The sequence below is a fragment of the Phacochoerus africanus genome, chromosome 8 (assembly GCF_016906955.1).
Source record: "Phacochoerus africanus isolate WHEZ1 chromosome 8, ROS_Pafr_v1, whole genome shotgun sequence".
Lineage (NCBI taxonomy): Eukaryota > Metazoa > Chordata > Mammalia > Artiodactyla > Suidae > Phacochoerus > Phacochoerus africanus.
Window position 1 is genome coordinate 159,158,288 of NC_062551.1, and position 15,810 is coordinate 159,174,097.

Sequence of the window (15,810 nt, forward strand, 5' to 3'; positions counted from 1 at the left end):
TTTAGAAGCCCACACTAACCGCCGAGGGTCCGGGTGCCGTGCCCGTGGGCCAGGCCGGAGGGTGCACGTCCCAAACCGGTCTTCCTTCCTGGGGGCGGGGGAGGCTTTCGGCCCCTCTTCCCGCTTGGGGGTCCTCCGCAGGGAGGTCCGCAGGCCCATGAATAGATCTGAGAGGCGCGGCTATGCCCGCAACCCCCGCCTCCTCAGGCCTCTCAGAGCTCCCCAGGGGGCTCCCGGACCTGAGCCCGACGCTGCGACCCCCGCTCGGCGGCCCCGCCCCTCCCCGCGAGCCCGAGCGGACTCCGACCCTCCCCCACCGCTAGAGGGCCCCGCCCCCTCCTCGCGGGCTAACGAGTGTCCTCGCGCGCTCGCCCCTTCCCTCAGCGTGACTGTGAGTGCGCTGTCCTCCCACGTCGGCCCCCTCCCTGTTGTTTCTCGCCGCCACCTTTAGCCCCCGAACGTAGCCCCGCCCCCACTGGTGTTTACTGTCCCCCGCCCCGGTTCAGCCAGTGCCCTGGGGCCCCCAGAACGAAGGGAGGGGGCACCCCTAAAGCCTTCCCTCGGCGCTTCCTCTCTGGGGTCTCCCGGGCATCTATCGCCTACCCTCGCCCGGGTCAGGACTCCATTCAGGGTTCTGTCCCTCTCTCCCCTCCCCCTCTCCTCGGCTCCCCCCACCTTCTCCCTCGGCCCCCTCCCCTCAGCAGGTCCTCCTCTTTCTCTCCCCCTCTCTCCTCCCCCTCCCCATCCCTTCCCCCCCACAATGCAGTTCGCGGCGCGGCGGACATGGCGGTGGAGTCCTGAGCTCGTCGTGTCCCGGCCTCCAGCGGCGACGGCAGTGACGGCGGCAGCGGGAGGCGGAGGGGGAGCGGGAGCCACTGAGATGAGGAGGCGCCGCGCGCGCCTGTAGCTCGCGGGCCTCGCAGGTACGGAGGTTCTGGCCGCGGCGCAGCCGCCGGCGCCGAGGGGGTGTGCTCTGGGCAGGCCGGGCGGCCCCCTGTTCGCCCTCCTCAGGTGCAGCGCCTCGCAGGTGTCAGGGGCCCGGCCCGAGCGCGTGTCAGCCGCCCCCTTGGGGCCTGACACTTCTTTCTTTACGGGAATGGGCTTCGCGTGTCCCAGGGGAAGGCAGAGATAAGGGAAGTAGGGGCGGCGGCCTGGGCGGCCTGAGGTGGGCATCGGGGCGCGTAGGGGCCGAACTCCACAGCGAGGCTGGGGCTCTCGGCCGCGGGCCGAAACCTGTAGACCCGGGCGGCGGACTTGGAGTTAACGGGATAGCAGTGAGCATTTTCTGGGTGCGATAGGATTCCCTGCCATGTGTGCCTTTTTTTCCACCCCTACTTAGACATAGATATACGTATGTAATGTATAAATACACACACGCAAATAATACATAATAAACACTTATTCCGGGCCCGCCCTTGTCGGGTGGAGAGAAGGCCGAGGTGTCTGGTGAGAGGGTTTCCTTTCTTGGTCGCCCGCCTTCTCTCTCCCGTGCCCCCCAGTCGAAGGGTGGTAATGAACGCTTTTGACGTGGGAAACTGTGAGATTGGTATTTGTAAACATACAGCACTCGCGGAGTGTATTGTACGCCTCCGCGAGAGGTTTCAGGTCTTTTTGGTATCGTGATTGCAAAAGAATGAGATATTTAGACCTGAAAGAAGCACAGCATCGGGATTTCTAGCCATACCTGAATGGGATGAATTACTGCTATTTTAACAACGTTGATTAAACACCTTCTTTTTAAAAGATTATCAAATCTTTAATTAGATGAATTTTGTACCTTGCGCGAGATTTTAGTTTCGGTGTACCATGTATCTTCGCTTTGATATATTTTTGATACAAAAGTAGTTCCTTACACATTTGACATTCGACCCTTTTTGTAATCGCTTTAGTGTTCAGAAATGCAGTTCGAATTGTGTGTTGTTGGCATGCATTTAGTAATTAGCTGGAGTGGATCAGATTACCTTTTGTTTCCAAAGATCGCCCCCCCCCCCCAGTCTTGTAGTAGCGAAATGTGTAACACTTGGTGAAACAGAACATATCCTGTTTTCTGTTTTTCAATTAATGAGAACTATTAGCTAATAAAACTGGATAATCCCAACTGGATGTGATAATTTCGAGAGAATGCCATATGAAGGTGGTGAATTGTAGGATGTTTTAAAAAAAGTTTTTCTTTTTTATTGTTACTATCAGTCAGCATGTTCTGTATATGAGTAAAATGTACGCTGAAATTTTCTTTAGGTTCAGAACTCTTATATGTCTCCTTAAAATTGTTGCACTAAATTGCATCCTAGTACTGCTTACTCACAACTTAAAAATTATGACATATTCTTTTAGAAAACTGTGCTTAAATAATTAATGGATTCACTAGTGTCTAGCGTACCGTGATCCTTTTATAAACAAATTGTAAAGAGTGCTTCTTAAAAACCATTTACTTTGGGGAAGATAAGAAATTTAAGTTGTTTTATGCTTTAAAAAGATGATATAATACAAACAAAAGATAATACAAAAGATAATACAAACAAAAGAAAGTTGCTTTAAAAAAAAAGCTTTTAGATAAAATTTCCTGCTGTTTGCAATTTTTCATTTGACTTGTGTGGAAAATGAAAAAAATAAAGTTTACTTGAAATAATACAAAAGTGGAAGTGAAAGTTATTTGCATTTAATGCTTTGAGTTTAGCACATATCTAAATACAGAAAGGAAATTAAAATCTTTTCATTGTCCTAGGTCAAGTTGTTAGTAATACAGATAAACTAAGATGTTATCATGCATGTAAGTTTAGTTCAATATTGTAAATTCTAAATCACACCTAGAAATACATTTATTTTTAGTTAATTTAGCTGGAACAGTACAGTGTCTCCATTATAATTTTAGACGTATTAAAGTAAAAATTTGTAATTGTAATATAAATATCTGAATAATAAAAAGCTGTTCAAAGATAATTTTTGTTCTCAGAGAAGAGTCATTTTAGTAAAAGGAAGTAATTGGAGAACTTTTTTTTTTAACTCAAAGTTAACCTTGACATGCGTAATAAGCAGCATTATTATGTAGTGTTTTAAAGAATATCAAATCAGTATCTGTGGGTAGGGAAGAGTATTTGAATTTTATTTCTGCTGAAAGTTTTTGGTTTCAGAACTATTAAGATTTAACCTGTTGGAGTTCCTGTTGTGGTTCAGTGGAAATGTATCTGACTAGTAAGCATGAGGTTGCGGGTTCCATCCTGGCCTCACTCGGTGGGCTAAGGATCCTGTGTTGCCATGAGCTGCGGTGTAGGTTGCAGGCATGGCTCAGATCCTGCGTTGCACAAGCTAGCAGCTGTGGCTCCAATATGACCCCTAGCCTGGGAACCTCCATATGCAGAGAGTGCAGCCCTAAAAGGAAAAAGAAAAAGAAAAAAAAAGACTTGATACAACAGAGTTCAGTGAGATGTGTTAATTCCTAAACTGCAAATGCTTGAATTCATAATGTTACAAATGCAGTTAATTGTTACTGCTGAGAGAAATATGTCTAAAAAAGAACAATTCTAGAAATACTTGAAACAGGCCAGGGAAAGGGAAACTGTAGACTTTTTTCTTCTTAATTTTAGAAGAATTAGGATTTTTATACTGAACTAAGTAAATTAGAATGGTTTTCACTAAACTTTTACCTGTTTTGTTTCACGCATTTACTAGACAGGTTTATGTAGTTTTTTCATTTGTTCAATGTAGCACACCTATGAAACCTGTTTTATAGATGAGCCATCTCTGACACAGAGGTTAATTTGCGGAAAAATCATAGATAGATTCAAAGCAGCTCTGTGTTCTATGTACCATGTTGCTTCCCTTGCTTCTCACAACGTGTAAACTGAATTTCATCCTTCCCTAAAACACCAAGCCCTATAACATTTTGTATAATTGTATTTTCCCCAATTATATAGTAGAAACTGCCTAAGGTTGCTCATTCATTCATCATTAAATCATTTATTTCATCAAACATTTGCATTTGTATTTTACGCTAGACATTGCAAGATTTTAGAGATACCAAATTATTGAAGACGGTGTCTTACTTTGGAGAACTCAATCTACATATAATACGTACAACACAGTAGATTATGGGAGGTCAGAAGAAAGAAGCTTGCTCTTGAGGGATGAGTAGGATTTTTCTAGATGGAGAAGGGGAGAGACAGGAGGCCCTTCCAAAGTAAAGGAATGTTTGCAAAGGTGATAGGTTGTTATAGGGCTTGGTAGGGTGAAAGGTAGTTTAAGAATTGAGTTATAGATAGAGTGGTGAGAAAAATTATGTGAAGTAGCAGTCAGATTGTGAAGATTATTGTGTATGTTAAATGAAGCCATTTGGATTTTTATCTTGTAAAGTGAAATAAATCACCAAGTAGGATAGTGGTTGATAGTGGTTGAGCTATAATTAAAATTGTGTTCTGACTCCCTAGTTTAGTATTTCTTGGCTTCTCTACCAACAGATTTTACTTGTTTTCAGTGGATAGTCTTTGCCTGTCTCTTTTCCTCTCCCTAGTTGCTATATTTCAGGCTTTTTTTTTTGAGGATCTTGTGATCCAAGTCTTACTGTCCAAGAATGTTTCTTAGAAGATTCTTTTGAGATAAAGATACCTCTGGGAGAAATCACCTTGTTATGGTTACTCAAGAAATGTTTTCACTCCTTGGCTTGGATTAGTTGACTACTTTCTAATTTATCACTAGAAAGCAATAGAACAGGTTATTGGGGAGCGTGGGCAGGAAAGCAGAGGCAGCATTCATGCAAACTTAGTGTTCATCAGTGAAGATGAGTAAAGCCCTAATCTTTATACAAAAATTTTACTTTCATAAAATTAGGTATTTTCTAAGTCCCACAATAATCTGGTAGGTTTTTTGTGTGTGTGTGTGTGTGTGTGTGCCTTTTTTTTTTTTTTTTTTTTTAACGGCTGTATTGTGGCATGTGGAAATTCCCATACTAGGGGTCAAATCAAAGCTGCAGCTGCCAGCCTGCACCACAGCCACAGCAAAGTGGGATCCGAGCAGCGTCTGTGACCTACACTGCAGCTCACGGCAATGCAGGAAGGATTCTTAACCCACTGAGTAAGCCAGGGATCAAACCTGTGTCCTTTTGGATGCTAGTCAGATTCATTTCTGCTGAGCCACGTCAGAACTCCCTAGTCTGATAGTCTTAAATGGGTATTTGATTTATAGTGATAACTTTTTTATTATCGTCATTTACAGGTGAGGACAGTAAGTGCAGAAGGGTTAAGTACCTTGGATAAGACCTCAAAGCTGTTTTTTTTTTTTTTTGTCTTTTGTCTTTTGTTGTTGTTGTTGCTATTTCTTGGGCCGCTCCCTCGGCATATGGAGGTTCCCAGGCTAGGGGTCGAATCAGAGCTGTAGCCACCGGCCTACGCCAGAGCCACAGCAACGCGGGATCCAAGCCGAGTCTGCAACCTACACCACAGCTCACAGCAACGCCGGATCGTTAACCCACTGAGCAAGGGCAGGGACCAAACCCGCAACCTCATGGTTCCTAGTCGGATTCGTTAACCACTGCGCCATGACGGGAACTCCTCAAAGCTGTTTTGAGCTAGGATTTGAACTCAGAAACATTCTTGGACAGGATATCTGAGTCTAGAGTCAGAGCTCTTAACCACTCTACTATGTTGCACCTCAAGCTTAGGTTGTCAAAACTTAGTATGTAAAGGCTGTTAAATTCATTATAGTCATAGATTGTCAAAAAATATATTGTAAGAATATAAAGTATGAATTATACATGATAATGAAACCTGGTTGCATTTTGTCAGTCTAGCTGTACACTATAGTTTTAATAATCTAATTATCATTAAAATTGATAGTCATTAACTCGTTTAAGCGCTAGTCCTGCTGAGTGTTAGTTTAGGTCAGTGGTATTCAGACTATGTTTGGATACCTTTTTTCGGGCGGAGGTGTGTCTCTGAGTCTCACATGTTTTCATAGTGATAGTAAGAAGATACTTAACTTTTCTCCTCTCATTTCTCATCTGGAATGTAGAGTGAGGGATACATGTGAAAACATTATTACTTTGATGGATATCGGAACGTGTGATAGGATTTTTTTTCTTTTTCTTTGAGATTTAATTTATAATACCATAAAATTCACTCTTAAACTATGCAGTTCAGCTCATGGAGTTCCCTGGTGGCCTAACAGTTAAGGATTTGGCATTGTCATTGCTGTGGCTTGGGTTCAATCCCTAGCCCAGGAACTTCTGAATGCTTTGGGCGTGGCCAAAAAAACTAGTGAAGTATGCAGTTCAGTATACTCGTAAGGTTGTGTAACTATCATTATTACCTAATTCCAGAACATTTGCATCTTCCCAAAAGAAACCCTGTGTCCATTAGCATATCATCCTCCATCCCCCTCCATCTCAACCTTTTGGCAACCACTAAACTGCTTTCTGTCTATAGATTTGCCTCTTCTGGACATTTCATATAAATGCAGTCATACAACATGTGGCTTTTTGTGCCTGGCTTCTTTTGCTAAACACCATGTTTTCAAGGTTCATCCATAATATATCATGTATTAGTGCTTCATTCCTTTTTATGGCTGAATAATACCACATTCTATAGAATATATTCTATGGAGATACCACATTTCATATATCCATCGTTTGGTAGGCATTTGGGTTGTTTCCACTTTTTCGCTATTAGGAGTCATGTTACCTTGAACATAGATGTAAAAGTTTTTGTGTGGATGTATGTTTTCATTTCTCTGGCTGTATACCCAGGAGTGGAATTGCCTAGTGTTTTGATACATTTATGTTTATGGAGGACCTGCCAAACTATTTTCCCAAGAGGCTGCACCATTTTATATTCCTGTTAGCAATGTATGAGGGTTCTAATTTCTCTGCATCCTTACCAACACTTGCTATTGTCCATTTTTTAATTATAACCATCCAGCTGTTGAGGTGATACCTCACGGTAGTTTTGATTTGCAGTTCCCTGATGACTAATGATGTTGAGCATCTCTTCATGTGCCTCTTGGCTATTTGTATATCTTATTTGGAGAAACGTTTATTCAAATCCTTTGTTTATTTAAAAACAATTGGATTATTTCCCTCTTTATTGTTGAATTGTAAGAATTCTTTATGATAGTCTCTATTGTAAATCAACCATATTTCATTAAAATGTAAAAGAAGAGTTTTTTATATATTCTGGATACTAGACCCTTATCAGATAAATGAAATGCAAAAATGTTCTCCCATTTTGTGAGTTGTTTTTTTTCATGTCCCCTTTATTTTTTTTGGCTGCACTTGTGGCATACAGAAGTTCCTGGGCTGGGGATCAAACCTGAGCCACAGCAGTGACAACACCGGATCTTTAATTTGCTGAACCATCAGGAAACTGTCTTTTTTTAAATTTTTTTTTTTTTTGCTATTTCTTGGGCCGCTCCCGCGGCATATGGAGGTTCCCAGGCTAGGGGTCGAATCGGAGCTGTAGCCATCGGCCTTTGCCAGAGCCACAGCAACGTGGGATCCAAGCCACGTCTGCAACCTACACCACAGCTCACGGCAATGCCGGATCGTTAACCCACTGAGCAAGGGCAGGGACCGAACCCGCAACCTCATGGTTCCTAGTCGAATTCGTTAACCACTGCGCCACGACGGGAACTCCCTAAATTTAAAAAGTTGTGGCAAAATAGACATACTATAAAATTTTACCTTTTTAACCATTTTTAAGTGTATATTCAGTGATATTAGGTACATTCACGGTGTGGCACAACCATATCACCACTATCCATTTCCAGAACTTTTTCATTTTTTCCTATACACTCTGTGCCCATTAAGCAGTAACTCCTCATTTTTTCCTCTCTTCACCCCCTAGCAACCACCATTATACTTTCTGTCTCTATGAATTTGGTTACTCAGTGTAATTACAGACATATATATATCCTTTTTTGACTGTTTCATGTAGCAGGGTGTCTTTAGGTTCTTCCATGTTGTAGCATGTGTCGGAAATTCCTTTTTAAGGCCATGCTATTGTTTATGTATATACCATATTTTGTTTATCCATTTACCTGTTGATAGGCACTTCCAGTTGCTTCTGCCTTTTGGCTGTTTTGAATAATGCTGCTTTGGATGTGGGCTTGCAAATATCTATTTGAGTCCCAGCTTTCAGTTCTTTGGGGATATACTCAGAAGTGGAATTGCTGGATCATATGACAAATCCATGTTTAATTTTTTGAGAAACTACCATTTTGTTCTTTTTCACTTTGAGTATGTTTTTCATGCATCCAAGTTTTAGATTTTGATAAAGTCCAATTTATCTTTTTTTTTCTTGTGCTTTGGGAGTCCTATTTAAGAAATCATTGCTTAAGCCCATATAATTTAAGGTTTACACCTATGTTTTCTTCTAACAGTTCTATTGTTTTAGCTTTTGCATTTAGGTCTTTGATCCGTTTTGAGTTATTTTTGTATCGGGTGTGAAGTAGAGGTCCAACTTCATTCTTCTGCATGTAGTTATCCAATTGTCCCAGCCCATTTAGTGACAAGACTATTCTTTCCCTTGTTGAATAGCCTTGGCATCATTGTTGAAAATCAGTTGACCATCAATGTCTCTGTTTATTTCTGGATTCTCCATAGATATATGTGTGTCTTTAAGCCAGTACCACCCAGTCTTGACTACTGTAGCTTTGTAGAAAGTTTTGAAGCTGAGAAGCTGAAGTTGTGAGTTCTCCAACTTTGTTTTTCTGTTTCAAGATTGTTTTAGCTATTCTTGGTGTTTTATATTTCTGTGTGACTTTTAGTATCAGAATGTCAATTTCTGAAGAAAATCTTGTACCTCTTTTGTTAAATTTATTCCTAAGTATTTTGTTCTTTTTGATGCAGTGGAATTGTTGTGGGTTTTGTTGTTGTCGCTTGTTTTTTTTTTTTTTTTTTTTTTTAGGGCTGCATCTTTGGCATATGGAAGTTGCCAGGCTAAGGGTCAAATTGAAGTTCCAACTGCCGTCCTATGCCACAGCCACAGCCATGCCAGATCTGAGCCACATCTTCGATCTTGCATCAAGGCTGGATCCTTAACCAACTGAGTGAGGCCAGGGATCAAACCTGAATCCTCATGGATTCTAGTCGGGTTCTTACCCCACTGAGCCACAACAGTAACTCCTAAAAATTGTTTTCTTAACTTCACTTTTGGACTGTTCATTGCTAGTGTGTAGAAGAAATACAACTGATTTTTGTTTATTGATCTTGGATAGCAATCTTGCTGGATTCATTTTTTAGCTCTAATAGTTTTATTGTGGATTCCTTAGGATTTTCAATATACGAGATCATATATCTACGAGCAAGTAGATAGTCTTCCTTACCAATCTGGTGCCTTTTATTTATTTATTTATTTATTTTCTGGCTTAATTGCTCTGGCTAGTACAGTGTTGGATAGAAGTGAAGGCAACAGACATCCTTGCCTTATTTCTGCTCTTAGTCTTTCACCATTAAATATGATGTCATATGGGGGGCGTTTTTGATCAGGTTGAGGAAGTTTCTTTTGATTTCTCATTTGTTGAGTGTTTTTTATCATAAAAGGGTCATAGATTTTATAAAATGCTTTTTTTGTGAGTGTCAGTTGAGATGACTATGTGTTTTTGTCCTGTATTCTATTAATATGGTATATTGATTGATTTTCGTGTGTTGAACAAATTTTGCATTCCTGGAAGAGAATACATTTGATCTTGATGTATAACCTTTTGTTGCTGGATTTGTTTTGGTAGTATTTCGTTGAGGGTTTTTGCATCTGTAGTCATGAGACATTGGTGTATGGTTTACCTGTAATGTCTTTGTCTGGTTTTGGCATTAGAGTAATATTGGCTTTATTGCATGAGTTAATAGTGTGTTCTTGTATTTGAAAAATTTCTCGGTTTTAGTATCTGATGTTGTGTCAATAGCTATAACCTGCAAAAACAAAAGTTCTTTGGATCCTTGGTAATTTTTTTTTTCTCTTTTTTACTTTTTCTGGGGCCACTCCTGTGGCTTATGGAGGTTCCCAGGCTAGGGGTCGAATCAGAGCTGTAGCCACCGGCCTACACCACAGCCACAGCAACTCGGGATCCGAGCTGTGTCTACAGCCTACACCACAGCTCATGGCAACACCGGATCCTTAACCCACTGAGCAAGGCCAGGGATCGAACCCGAAACCTCATGGTTCCTAGTCGGATTCTTTAACCACTGAGCCACGATGGGAACTCTAATCCTTGGTAATTTTTAAGAGTGTAAATGCATCCTGAAGTCAAAAGTTTGAAAACTGCTGGTTTAGGCTAAGGACATACCTTAGTGCCTAAGTATTGAACCAAAAATTAGGACTCTTGTTTCTTGTCATAAACTAGTCCCATTTGTGTCCTTTTAGGCAAGTCATATACTCAGAGTGCCTCATTAATGTATAAGGCGGAAATACTTCAAGACTGTGTTGACTTTTCATACTGTAAGATGTGTAAAGATAAATGAATGGGCATACTGGACATATATCAGCTGATGCTGTATCTTCAATTAAAATTTTTTTTTTTATTTTTTGCTTTTTAGGGCTGCACCTAGGCTAGGTGTTCCTAGGAAATTCCTAGACTAGGGGTTGAATCGAGGCTGCAGCTGCTGGCCACAGCACCTTGGGATCCCAGCTGCATCGTGACCTACACCATAGCTCATGGTAACGCTGGATCCCCAACCACTGAGTGAGGCCAGGGATTGAATCCGCATCCTCATGGATATTAGTCAGATTCATTTCAGCTGTGCCACAATGAGTACTCCCTGTATCTTCAAATTTTTTTTTTGTCTTTTGTCTTTTTTGTTGTTGTTGTTGCTATTTCTTGGGCTGCTCCCGCGGCATATGGAGGTTCCCAGGCTAGGGGTCGAATCAGAGCTGTAGCCACCGGCCTACGCCAGAGCCACAGTAACGCGGGATCCCAGCCGCGTCTGCAACCTACACCACAGCTCACAGCAACGCCGGATCGTTAACCCACTGAGCAAGGGCAGGGACCGAACCTGCAACCTCATGGTTCCTAGTCGGATTCGTTAACCACTGCGCCACGACGGGAACTCCCTTCAGTTTTTTTTAAACTGAAATATTGCTGAGAGCTCCAAGATTTTTGTAGGAACTTATGATATTGTTATGTGACAGTGTTTTGAATTCTTTCATAATACTTATATTGTTTGTGTTTGAAACTTGTATTTAAGCTTTCTCTGGTAGTAACAAGGGTTTGGTTTTGTTTTGTCTTTTTAGGCATATGGAAGTTCCCAGGCTAGGGGTCACATCGGAGCTGCAGCTGCCGGCCTACACCACAGCCACAGCAACACCAGATCTTAGCCATGTCTGTGACCTATACCATATATGGTGTAGGCAATGCCAGATCCTTTAACCCACTGAGTGAGGCCAGGGATCAAACCTACATCTTCATGGATGCTAGTTAGGTTTGTTACTACTGAGCTATAACGCGAACTCCAAGTAGTACCTGTTTTAAACCAGTGATTTTTTTCTATATATGAGAGTTACGCTTTCTTAGGAGGGTATTTCATAATCACTTTGGAAGGCTGTATAAACCACTCACAGCTTGCTGCCTCCACCCCCTTATTCTTGTGTTCCTCTTTATCCCTGTTGGGCATATATTCTGTTTCTCAGATGTATTAGAACAAAGATGGAGAACCACTATGCTGAATCCTCTAAGGGATGTAGCTTGTTTCCTTCACACCTGCTTCCTCAAAGTCAGAAAACCAGACCCATGTTTTTCTATATATTGTCTGTTTATTCTTCCGTATTCCTCTAAAATTTTTCTTCTTTTAAGACTGATGCCTTGCTGGCTGTTTCTTACCTGACTTTGTCATTTCAGTCTAGGAATCTCTAGGTCACTCCCCTATATTCACTGATACTTTTTTCCCCCACTGATTTGTTGATATGATTCTTGATGTCATATCAGACAATTACAGTTGGAAGCATAACACTGAAGGTTACCTAACAACTTTATTTTTCCTTAATTTCTGTATCCCAGTGGTATTCAACTCTGCTTTCTTTGACAAACCTGCTCATATGGTTCAAAGATTGTCCTACTGACCACAGTCTCCTTAATATCTATGCATCTGTTTCATCTTTAGTTTTCTCATCTATCCCTAACCTTTTTTGGGCTTTATCCTTCCCCCTCACCAGTACTGTTACTGTTGTGTTTACTTACCCTGTTGAAGTAGTCGTTCTGCCAGTACCCTAACCAGTATGAATTTAAATGTTTGCAAATTGTATGAACTAGTAGACTGGTATTTTATAATATCATAATTAGGTCTTTAACACAGCCTGGCAGTGTTTTGATCAGATTTCTTTCCTGTTTCTCACATTCAGTCTTGGTTTACTCATGTCTTAGGTCCTCTACTGCCCTCTGCTTTTCTCAGTCAGTGCTGGCCTTCTGTTTCATAGAGCAGTTTTATAACATTTGTGTTCCTCACAGTTCTTTGAAATACTAATAGATGGTCCTGGCAAAAGAGGCTTTTTTAGCCAAATACATCTGAGAATTGTTACAAATTAGATCTCTCTTGTAGAGATTTAGAGTGTTTATTAGTATATTGAAGCATCTGAAAGGTCCTTCTGGGAAGAAACCCATTTAACCTTTAACACAGCCTTTCCATCTCCCTAATTCCACCAAAATTGCTTATGATAAGGCCTCAAATAACCTCCTAATACTTCTTACTATTATTGATAATTACTCTTATTTACTTGAGTGATATCTCCTTTTCCTCTCACCTCTGTCCTCTGTTATCCAGAAGTTAAAGTGCATATTGTGCTACTTCTGCTTATAATTAATGACTTCTCTTTGCTAAAGTCTAAACTCGACTTGCTATGCAAATGTGTACCAATTTACATTCCCAGTTCATCTCCTGTATTCAATATGCATTCTTTTTTTTTTTTTTTTTTTTTTTTAACACTACTCTGTGGCATATGGACTTCCCAGGCCCAGGATCAGATCTCAGCTGCAGTTTTGACCTGTGCTGTAGCTGCAGCAGTGCTAGATCTTTTTTTTTTTTTTTGTCTTTTTGCCTTTTCTTGGGCCGCTTCTGTGGCATATGGAGGTTCCCAGGGCAGGGGTCTAATTGGAGCTGTAGTCGCCAGCCTACACCACAGCCACAGCAATGTCAGAGCCAAGCCACATCTTCGACCCACGCCACAGCTCATGGCAATGCTGGATCCTTAACCTACTGAGCAAGGCCAGGGATTGAACCTGCAACCTCATGGTTCCTAGTTGGATTCATTAACCACTGCGCCACGATGGGAACTCTAGTGTGCTAGATCTTTAACCCACTGTGCCAGGCTGGGGGTAAAACCTGTGTCTCAGCACTGCAGAGATGCCGCATATCCCATTGTACCTTAGTGAGAACTTATGTGCGTGTTATTTTATGGTCCTAAAAAACTTGCCAGGGAGTTTCCTCGTGGTTTGGTGGTTAGGATTTGGCTCTACTACCACTTGGACTGATCCCTGGTCTGGGAACTGAGATGCCACATCAAGCCACCACATGCTGTAGCCAAAAGAAAAACCAACCAACCAACCCAACTTGTCAAAGTTTTATAAATGTATTTTGTCTAGTACATACAAATCTTATCTTATTCTTTCTTACTCCCTCTCCCAAGTGGGAAATTCTTTCTCAGCTCAGCTGTTATCTCTAGATGAAGGCTTTTCCCTAGGCTCTTTCCTCAGGATTTCCTTAGCATGTGTCACATAGTATTGTCATTATTTGTTTATGTGATTGTCTCTCCTTTAGACATGAACCTATTATTTATATTCTTAGCTTTTAACTGAGTGTCTTATATGTGAATATTGACAATTAATATTTGTTAAAATTAATTCCAGATTTACATTTGTTCATCTGAATGTATGCAAAACCAGTTAAATAATTTGTAGGGCCTAGTACAAAACACAAGTGCAGGGTCTCTTGTTCAAAAAACAGGAAAAAATTACTGTTAAAGTTACTAAAAGTTTTTTTCTTTCTTCTTTGATCTTTCTCTCAACTTGTCATGTTTATTTTTTATATCATTCTAAATAAAGAACAATAGAAATTGTTAAATTATTAAGCATGAATTTTACTGGTTGTCTTTATATCGTGCAATGCCAGGTTTCAGTGCAGATGTATTATTATTTATTTATTTATTTATTTATTTGTTTTGTCTTTTCCAGGGCCACACCTGTGGCATTTGGAGGTTCCCAGGCTAGGGATCTAATCAGAGATGTAGCTGCCAGCCTATGCCACAGCCACAGCAACATGGGATCTGAGCCAAGTGTGCAACCTACACCACAGCTCACAGCAACGCCAGATCCCTAACCCACTGAGCAAGGCCAGGGATCGAACCCGCAACCTCATGGTTCCTAGTCAGATTTACTAACCACTGAGCCATGATAGGAACTCCTCATGATGTATTATTAACTCATGTGAAATTGCTGGTATTTCATAGCTTATACATATATTTCATTCTTATCATCAGAACAGGAAAAACATTGCACAAAACTTACTCAGCTGTTTTCATTTCTTATACTGTTATATTGTATCAACAGTCTCTACCTTAGCTTTGGCAGGACTTAAAAGGAACTGTGGTTTGCTCTTTCTCTTTCCTTCTGTGTTGTCACTTTTAACATAAGTGGTTAATTCAGGGAAGTAATGTAAGAAAAGATATGATAGGCTTTTTGGTCATTCATGTTTCTTACAATTCCATTGACTTTCTTCTGTGTTTTTGTTTTTGTTTTTTTTTTGTCTTTTTAGGGCTGCCCTGAGGCATATGGAAATTCCCAGGCTAGGGGTCGAATTGGAGCTCCAGCTGCTGGCCTACACCACAGCCATAGCAATGCAGGATCCTTAACCCACTGAGCAAGGCCAGGGATCGAACCTTGGTCCTCATGGATCCTAGTTGGGTTTGTTAACCACTGAGCCATGACAGGAACTCCTCTTCTGTGTTTTAAGCAAGTTATGATCCAAACATAAAATGTGGCTTCTTAGACTCTTAGTGCTCCTGCTTACTTAGTTGTAGACAACGTTTCCTTTATATTAACTTTGAGTCTTGCTGAACTCCCCATACCTCATGAATTCACTGATATTATGTGTTCATGAGGCATTATTAAAGCTAAAGGAGGGAGTTCCCGCTGTGGCAGTGTGGGTTCGATCCTCTGCCTGGCTCAGTAGGTTAAGGATCTGGTGTTGCCGCAGCTGTGGCATAGGGTGCAGCTGCAGCTCAGATTCCATCCCGGGCCCAGAATCTTCAATTTGCCACAGGTGTGGCCATTAAAAAAAAAAAAAACTAAATGAGAAAGAGGTGGAAAGGAATGGCAGATACACATTTTACATGTATCTCCACTGCTAATGCGCATGCTCTATTGTCCTATTAGACTTCACCACAAAACATAAACTCAAAGATAAAATTATTAAGAATTTCACGTTGGGGACAGGAAAGCTTTAAACTGAATGCAGTGTCTTTCTGAGGATGGAGCCCTATGTAACTGCACAGATCACAGTTCACGAAATTAGCCCTGAACAAAAAAAAAAGATGGGAGAGAAAGAACAACACGCATCCAAAGAGACTGCTGTATTTCACCTTGTACTAATGTGATAATCATTGTTACTATTACTTTATTTTGAAGCATTCTGAGGATTGTGTTCCTTGTTGCCTCAAAGTTAGGATTTAGCCATACGGCTTTTTTTTTAGTAAATGAAATGTATACAGAGGTGACCAGTGCTATTTCTTCTTCCTCTGTTTTGCTAATAGTGGGAGGTAACATAAGACTAAATCAGTTAAAAGCAGCTGGGAATGCTGAGCCAATGCTTGAAACAGCTGCCTTAGAGAGTCACCTTAATTT

At 41.1% G+C, this 15,810-nt stretch overlaps 1 protein-coding gene across 9 annotated transcripts in view; it reads left to right on the forward strand.

The window, feature by feature from the left end:
- The first annotated feature begins 718 nt into the window (after nt 1-718).
- TUT4 (terminal uridylyl transferase 4) overlaps nt 719-15,810 on the forward strand; it is a 138,227-nt gene continuing 123,135 nt past the window's right edge. For 4 of the 9 annotated variants that reach the window (XM_047789098.1, XM_047789099.1, XM_047789100.1 and 1 more), the window contains exon 1: nt 719-923. The gene's annotated coding sequence lies outside the window, so the exon portion shown is untranslated. The remainder of the gene's footprint in view (nt 924-15,810) is intronic. The other 5 variants (XM_047789101.1, XM_047789103.1, XM_047789102.1 and 2 more) reach the window with 3 other exon arrangements.